Source organism: Sprattus sprattus, assembly GCF_963457725.1.
Source record: "Sprattus sprattus genome assembly, chromosome: 7".
Classification (NCBI taxonomy): Eukaryota; Metazoa; Chordata; class Actinopteri; order Clupeiformes; family Clupeidae; genus Sprattus; species Sprattus sprattus.
Window position 1 is genome coordinate 29,304,667 of NC_137926.1, and position 8,730 is coordinate 29,313,396.

The following is an 8,730-nucleotide window of genomic DNA, read 5'->3' on the forward strand; positions in this document are numbered from 1 at the left end:
CATATCCCCCTGCAAGGTCTGATACTGTGAGGTTAATAAAAAGCTCCAAATCCAGTTATTAGGCTTTGCCACCATTACGAGTCAGTAAAAGTGTAATGTGCATGGTCCAGAGGCTGCAGCTCAGCAATGCCACTGTCCTCATCTCATGCCTTGAGTATTTTTGTGCCGGAACAAAGCTGTTGATGGAATTTTTTTTTCACAGCAGCAGTGAGACCCGGCAGTGAATTCCGGAGGCACACTTTAAATTACAGCCTGCCACTGCTGAAAGCTGTACACGATTGCAGCCAAAGATATACAGACAATTTTATGGGGGAAGTAGAAAATGGGCTGGCAATCCATGTGAAACGAGAGGCTGTTTATTTTTTAAGTCAAGACAAGAAAAATTGTTTGAACGAGCTATTTCCACCACCACAGCTTTTAGGCTGGGAAGATATTTCACATACTGTATATTTTGTGTTTTCTTACAGTGCATTCTATTAAGCTGATTTACTACTGTTGCGTAAGTGCTTGACCTAAATCTTAAATTATACACCTAACAATAACCAGTGTGGTTTTAAAAATGAATATTTACGAGTCAACTATCATTTTATCTCTCTAATTTATGTTGCAAAGCCATTACTTTGCTCACTTGGAGCTGAAAAAGTTGGAGAAGTAATGTGGTACCCTCACAATTAATGTGGCGCCTCTACGGTGAGCTTTTTCCTTCACAAAATTCTGGAATTTAAAATTACACAAAACTTCAAAGAACTTTGTTCAACGCGCAATCCACTCCAAAAATAATCAATTCTTCCATCTCTTGGCCTTCTTGAACTGGACCTCGCCCTCTGCTGTTTATTTAAATGTAGCCTATGCTACCTCCTACTGTGATCATAGTCAATAACACAAGACTTCCTCTAAGGACTTATTTCTTTTTAGAGATGTTTCTTTTACATTCTTTTCTAAATGATGTTCTATTAGTGGCGGAGTGTTCCAGATATGGCAGATCTCTATGAGACAGAATGAGAGAGAAGGAAAAACAGATGGCTGGCCCAGAGGTAGGAAAGTGATTTGCCACGGTTTGGGGAGTCATGAAGAACAAGCTACAGTGAACCTGAGCACAAACCCACGAGGAGAGATTTATTTACTCAAACCTCCCCTGCCCCTGCTCTTCCCCTGGGCGGAGGGGAAAAGATAGGCGGAGAGACAAAGTTAGAGAGAGACGAAGAGAAAGTGGAGAGAGGGGGGAAGCAGAAACCGTTTGAATGCATTTATCGTGGTAACATTAGGAATCTTAATTGTCTGGCAAGTTCTGTACTGGCCTATCTCTCAGGTGGCAGTGGGCCGGAATGGAGTATACAGAGCACACACAAAGAGACCCTGGGCCCTCGGCTCTGGGTTAATAGCATGGGTTAGACATGTTGCGCTGTCTGGGACTGAAACTGAAGAACCTTCACAGGGCTGCTGCTGTGGAATTTCTTCTTTCTATCAGTCTGTTTCGCTCCTGAGGTCTGTGTTGACATCATGCAGAGCAAAGAACATTTAATCAGCAAAAAGATAAATAAAAAAACTGTTTTAAAATACACCAACCATAGAACTACTACTCTTATCATCACACAAACAGTTTAGTTGGTATAGCATTAATATTCCATTATAAAATGATGTCAGTTTGGGCAGAGCAGGCTGCATTGAGTGCATGGCATATTTGTCTTCCCCCCCCACACCCACACACATCCTCAGTCCCCTCTCCATCTCCCTGGTGCCATGACTGAAGGCTCTGCGATGTGGGCTGTCCTGGCATAGGGGGAGCATTGTGTACCATCAGGTCCAGACCTGAAAAATGCAACCCCACCTCCTCCCTCCATCTATTCCACTCTCATAATCACAGCATGGAAAGTCAGACATCAGCGGTAGAAAGTTTGGCGCAGAGGGGCAAGCTCCAGAAGAGCGAAGGATCAAAGGCAGAATATGCAAATGCCCCCGACAGCAGTCAGGGTAAACGGTAATAAGTGAAATTTGTTTAAGTGCTCGAAAAATACACAGTGACCCCTCATCTCTGTGTGCTTTCTGTGTAAGTTGCCCAAGGTTGAGATTTGCTGTATAATCACAGTAGGTTGATTTAGGGGCCACAAAGATCCTCATACAGAGTTGAAGTTTGCATAAGTGCTTGAATGCATATTTAGCTTGGTCCATGTGTGTTTTCTGTATGATGTGTCCATAATAACTACTGGTGCATGTCCAGTGCTCAGTGCTTGACTTTACAACTTTGCGCAAAGATTTTGTCTCCATTCACAAATGACAGCAGTAATATATTTTCATTATCTTTTCAATAGCCGAGACTAATAGAGAACGCCCCATCTGTCTACTAATTGCTAAATGAGTGAATAAAACTACCTTCAGTTATGTGACAGGATTTGAATGGAAGTAACACATCAAATCATGGGTGATTCAACTGGTTGTAAGAGGAGAATGAATACACCTCGCTGGCAAACACGATCAAAGAGTTGAGAAAGGTGATTTATTTTGGGTGGCTATCACAACGATTTACCCTTAAGCCCTCCAGACTTTGCCAAAAGGGAGTTTCTGGGTGAGGTGCTGTTTACCCCACAGCATCCCTCAGCCTCTGGGAACCATGCTGTGGTTCAACAGATGCCAGATCTTTCTGCTGAGGAGACACACTACATAGGGATAGTAAACGTTAGATCAGAGGGTCCTCAGAGCTAAGAATGAACCCTCACTAGGCTATGATATGCAATACACTGTAAGTATGTACACATTGATAAATTATTTAATTGAAATGTCCTTATAAGCAGGTTCACAGAAATCAGACAAGAACAAAAATAAGACTTATGTGGTTCATTGGACCCCACTCACACACACATTTGTGTATAGGTAATTTGTACCATAATGTCACAAGATGTACCATTATGTCTACATGTTAGCTAGGTGACCAGTGCCAGTTTAAATGCTTCTCCAAGGGGCATGAAACCATTTGTTGTTAAACAACTGCATTAGTTGGTTTGTTTTAGTAAAACAAAGCCATTTGTCATTTAGTGACAAGCGCTGAGCCAACAAATCTGGTAAATGGACAGAGCTCTGCTCAGCGTGGTTGCTCTTAATTGGCCAGTGTTTGAGCATGGAGCTCAGCCAGGTGACTTGTGTGGGGAGGCCAGTTGCCAAGGCCAGCTTCAGTCGCTGCTCTGCCCCAGCCTCTGTTTGTTTGTCTTCCTGCTTTTGTTTGTTCTGGAGATTTCCTGTGTAAACTCAGAGCCATGAGATCCCTCTTTCTGTGGCATAGGTTTCCGTCCATTACACTAAAAACACCAGAGGGGTTTATTTGGCATTCATCTCTAGGGTGAACGTTTTGACTTCTGGATAGAGATGTGCCTGAATCAAGGCAGCTCCAACAAAATCTCAAAGGTGACTAGTTTCTCTGCATGCTGCTGGTTCTACCAGTGGCGGTCCGTGCATTTCAAGACTAGGCCTTCAGCGATGTCCTACACGACAGTTAAACTGAGTGAATCCACCTCTTAATACCATCATTATGACGCCATGGCTCTCGAACCATATATTTATACAGAAAGGCAGTATAAGTGAGCATTGCATCACCTTAACATAGTTGTGTACAACAGACTTTATTAATATTTCCGGAGCATTTAAAATCAATACACCCGTATTAACAATAAATTAAGAGTAGTAAACTCGCAGTTATATGATCGCTTGGATACTGTCGCAACTTAAAAATACAAGGTGATTTTCAGGGATTAGTATACAAAGTTTTATTAAGTCCACCGAAAGTAGCCTATGTGAGCTTTAACAAGTTTGTCCACTAAACATCGCATTGTCCCACCTGCAAAGTTTTATTAAACTGACCCGATCCTCACGATAGTTGGCGTCTTGAAAATGGCGTTTCTATTATATTAGCGACCAGATCGATATCTCCTCCTCCTTCAGCCATTGTGGGTTGAAAATAAACTGAAATTAACGTTTTCGCTAATTCACCACCACCATTCGCCAACTAAAATGAGCACTTCCTGAGGCACTGCCTCAGCCTGCCTCAGTAGTGCGTATCCAATCAAAGGACGTGTACGTGTCACGTTCAACGTGATGCCTGCTAGCTGGCCCCAATGTCGCCAACTCGAAATCTGATTGGTTATCACAACTGTCTGTTTCAGTTCATTCAACTGAAACAGCCAGTTGTGATAACCAATCAGATGTACAGGCGCCTTCACTGTTAATTCTGAAGGCCTCGGGAAAGATTTCTTGGCGCCTGGCAACTAGGGGTGCAATGGATCATTATTGATCCGTGATCCGTTCGGATCATCTATTTCGGTTCGGCACACGCATGATCCGCGGATTGATTTATGAAAAAATGAATTGTGCGCATGTTCAGTCCACACACAGCCGTAACCATTCCTGCTAGTTCCAGGGACAGAGCTACTTAACACGCTCTGGGTAAAAGTCTGCAACAGTTCCCTTTTCAATAAGCAAACAGTCCTATGGCTCGTTGTGATTTATTGTCCTCAGCGTACAACATGTAGAACAGTGGGCATGGAAAATAAAAGTAGGCTAGACTTCGGTGACTACTGTAACGATAACTGCTGCCTCTAGTGCTACGTCTGTTTCCATATACTCGCGCTGCCACACAAACCTGTCGCCTAGGTTACCACACAGACGTAACACGTAGCTGACATAGCGATTGCTAACATAAAGAAAAAACCTGCAACACAGCATGGTCATGGCGAGCGGAGGAACAGAAGAACTTGAACGCCCCACATTTAAATCCCCGGTTTGGGAGCATCTTGGCTTCCCTGTCAAAGTGAATGCAGAAGGAAAGAGGTTGGTGGATAAAACCGTGACGGTGTGTAGGCACTGTGGCACAAGAAAGCCATACAACAGTGGAAACACATCGAGCATGGCCACGCATTTACAGCGACATCACCCCGGTGTTTCACTGACAGGAGTGAAACCGAAAGCGGCTCAACAACCGCTCATCACCGCGGCATTTAAGCAGCCCCTTCCTCCACATGTTTATTTGTCTTGTCTTTTTTTTTTTTTTTTTGCTGATCCGAAAAATGATCCGATCCGTGACTCTGATCCGAGGAACGATCCGAACCGTGAGTTTTTTGATCCGTTGCACCCCTACTGGCAACACATGATAGCTGAAATATCATTGGATGAAAGCTCTAACATAAATAAACAACGCTGGAAGCTATGAAATGAAGAGAATGGACTACAGGGAATAATTTAATGCATATTTATGAACAGAAAATATTCAAATTAAATTTCTTTTATTAAATTTAATTTCTGATGATGTTTAGGCCAGCAGAGAAGGCCTTGCTGGCCCTGACGGACCACCACTGGCTTCTACAAGCTCTTCCATGCAACCAACATTCAATACACTTGCCAATGCCCAATACACTACCATAAATGAGAACACACTACTGAAAAAGATATTTTGCCATAGAGCTATTCCAATTTTCAAAATCAAAAAGCTATGTATTCAACTCTGAAGAATGATTCATTATATTACATTAGTTAATTCCGGGTGGTGGGTATGAACGCGGTATTGAGCAAACAATAGAAACCCTCCTCTTAACACCTGACAACACAATTTAAGGGCTCAATGACTTCTGACAGAATGTGGGGCCAGACCCTCTCAGATATTTAAGTGCTGTTACACAACAATACAAATAAACTTTCACTGATATCACATGACTCGTTTCCAGGTCAGTGCTGTTGCATTTCCAAGTAGACCTGTGATATTTTTATGGGCTCACCATTGTTTTCCCTGGCTCTTAACTTTTCAACACAATTTATACTCCTGCTAAGCATGTTCCCTTTAAAATATACATGCTCTTCAGCTTCCTGTGTGGCGGACTGCTCTTCTCCCTCAGGCCTAAAACTGGGGCAGAGATTTATTGTTAGAGGCTTGGCTTAGGGCATGCTGTGCTGCTATTGTCTTCATGGTAACAAACCAGATTCACGCCGGAAACCTTCGCTCAATTAAATATATGTAAAGACAGGAAATGAAGCTAAACAGCTTCCATGGAAGAGAACAGCCTGCCCAATGACAAGTAGTGGGACAAGAGGGACACAGAGCTACCAAACGCTCTATAGAGGGCTTGCATCAGGCCTCCAATCTGAAGTTTGGGAGCATGCCACAGTGATGGCATCCCATTCCTAATTAGAACAGGTTAGCAGCATCGCTATGACTACAAGGACTGCCATGAGCTCCTAATCTTGTTAAAGGAATTAAAGATTTAGCCAACACATCAGGGAACCTGGGCCAAGCAAGATGCACACTTGACAACACTGAAACAGAGGTACGCAACATGCATTCCCCCCCCAAAAAAAGTTCAATTACATACTTTCATCTGAATTCTCACATTTATGTAGACCAATTTGGTACGACCACACAAGCAGGATCGAGCCCAATGTACGATTATAAGGATTAAGGACTTCATAGAAGTGATTCAGAACATTGTATAAGAGCCTCGTGAGCACAGCTGGGGATGTTTTGGGAATAAACACAGTCCATCAACATCCAAAGACTGTAGAAATAAGTTTCAGACCACATGCAAAATTCTCTCAGGGTTTACTGGTCACTTCATTAATTAGATTTATAAGGTTACTTGAATAAGTGGTGGTCTAGCGAAAAGCTTACTACAGCCCACATACTCATTTGAAATGAATTATGGGGCAAATTTGTAGGGGCCTTGTAATTTCTGTGACACTCATTAAATTGTGGTTATCTTAACCATTACAAGGGAAGTAAATTGAAAAGTAAAGCAGACAGGGTTGTTTGAGGTTTACAGCTCAACTATGCTGTTGAAAGCATTTTTACAGCACGCCGCCATAAATATTAAGTGAGATAAGGTCAAGATAAGCCATAGAAGAGAGTAAGGGAGTAGATAAGAGCCTGTGAATGAGAGTGTGTTCAAGACTAATGGTTTAACATGTCTCAGGGCAGATGGGCCAGTCTAAAACTCGAGGCTCACAGATATGATATCTGTGCCTGTGTCATTTTCTGACTGGAATGGCTGACTCATTCAAGCTAGTCGGTGGATTTGTGACTTATTGGCCGCTGCCGGCCACCTGAAGGTTGACACTGCTTCATACGAGGAAAAATACTGTGAGAATAGCTCTTGTTCTTATCTGAAAGCGCTGTGGGGAGCAGAGATGGTGTGTGGACATTGGGAAGAGAATACAACTCTTTAGCTGTATTTTCCCCCCAGAGTACAGGATAGAGACAGGAACGAATAGATGCCAGCTAAAGTTCCCATCCTGCGTGAAGCCCATCAAAGTCTAAATGCTTCTCTAGTGCTCAACTCTACAAGCACAGAACAATCTGGAGCTTGATTGACAGGTTTTGGCTGGCCAAACCTGGTCCCACTTATGGGGCTCTGACACAGACGGGAGAAAGGTGGTCAATGGGTCATAGTCCCGGTTAACCCCCCAATGCTGGGACTTGTGCTGGCTTGGGAAGAGGGTTTTTTGGGTTAAAGGCCACAGGAATGCAATAAGTCAGTTCTCACGTACAGGATTATCTCATTCCGGGAAAAGGTAGAGAGTTGTATTGTTCTGTGCCACAGGACAGATACCTAATGGTTGAGTTCCTGTGTGAATTTCAAACCACACAGCAACCTAATCAGATAGCCAGAACCACCAGTCTCATTTTTGGTTGGACATGAGTCATTTTGTCAGTGCTTTGTGTGTTCTTTTCATGTCGGCCGCATTTGTTTCTGTTACAGTGTTGATATTGAGACTGATTTATGAGCAGTGACAGTGGCAACTGTAGCACTTAAATCATCCAGCATCATCTATCTGACCTACAGTGACCAGGTCTGCTTTGAAAGTGTGCATATAGGTTTACCTTTCATGTTGCACTGTAAGTAGGAGTTGTGTTACAGTGAGAGGTGGAGAGAATAAAGAGCATTGTGGCCAGCTCATTTAGGTGGTAAGGAGCCACTCTGAACGGTTGAAAAAAGGTTGACATGGCTTCTGAAGGAGATCGGGTTTCACCCCGACTGCAACTGAGCATCACAGTGTGTGTGTGCGTGTGTGTGCGTGTGTGTGTGTGTATGTGTGTGTGTCACAGCAGGGCAGCCACTTCAGAGATAAGCCACAACAATCAAGGGAGGTGAGAGGAGAGAGAAAGACCTGGGGGGTGGGGGGGTACAGATATCTTGGCAACAGTGTTGTGAAAATTGTGGTCAGACACAATTTTTTTCACAAAGGTAAATATGTTTCTACCTACAATAATGATGTCAAAATTCTGAGAGGATATGAAAATAGGTTTTAGGTTTTTGATGTACAATTCGATGTAGTTCAATTCATCGTTAATTGGAAACAAATCAAATTTAACAGATTTCAAGATTAAACAGAGAATCTGGATTATGATATATCAATTAAAAAGGCACACTGTAGGCTAACTGTAATACATAGAGACGCATCGTTTACTACCGATGAATAAATATCCCCTGCAGAATAAATATGGATATTTCACATCTATCCACGTACCCAAACTGGTCTTTTAAATTAGGACCATGTATCTAGCTGTTACAATATTGTGAAAACGAACATCCTTATTTAACTCCTCGGCGAAAATAAATTGAGGGTAGCTATGTTTCTCACTTTAATGTGTATCGTCCTCCTATAAGGACGTTATAAAATGACCACAAATATTCATATGAATGGGTAAGAAGCCCACTTCTACCTACCCGTTTTGCCAACACAGCAGCGTTACGAAAA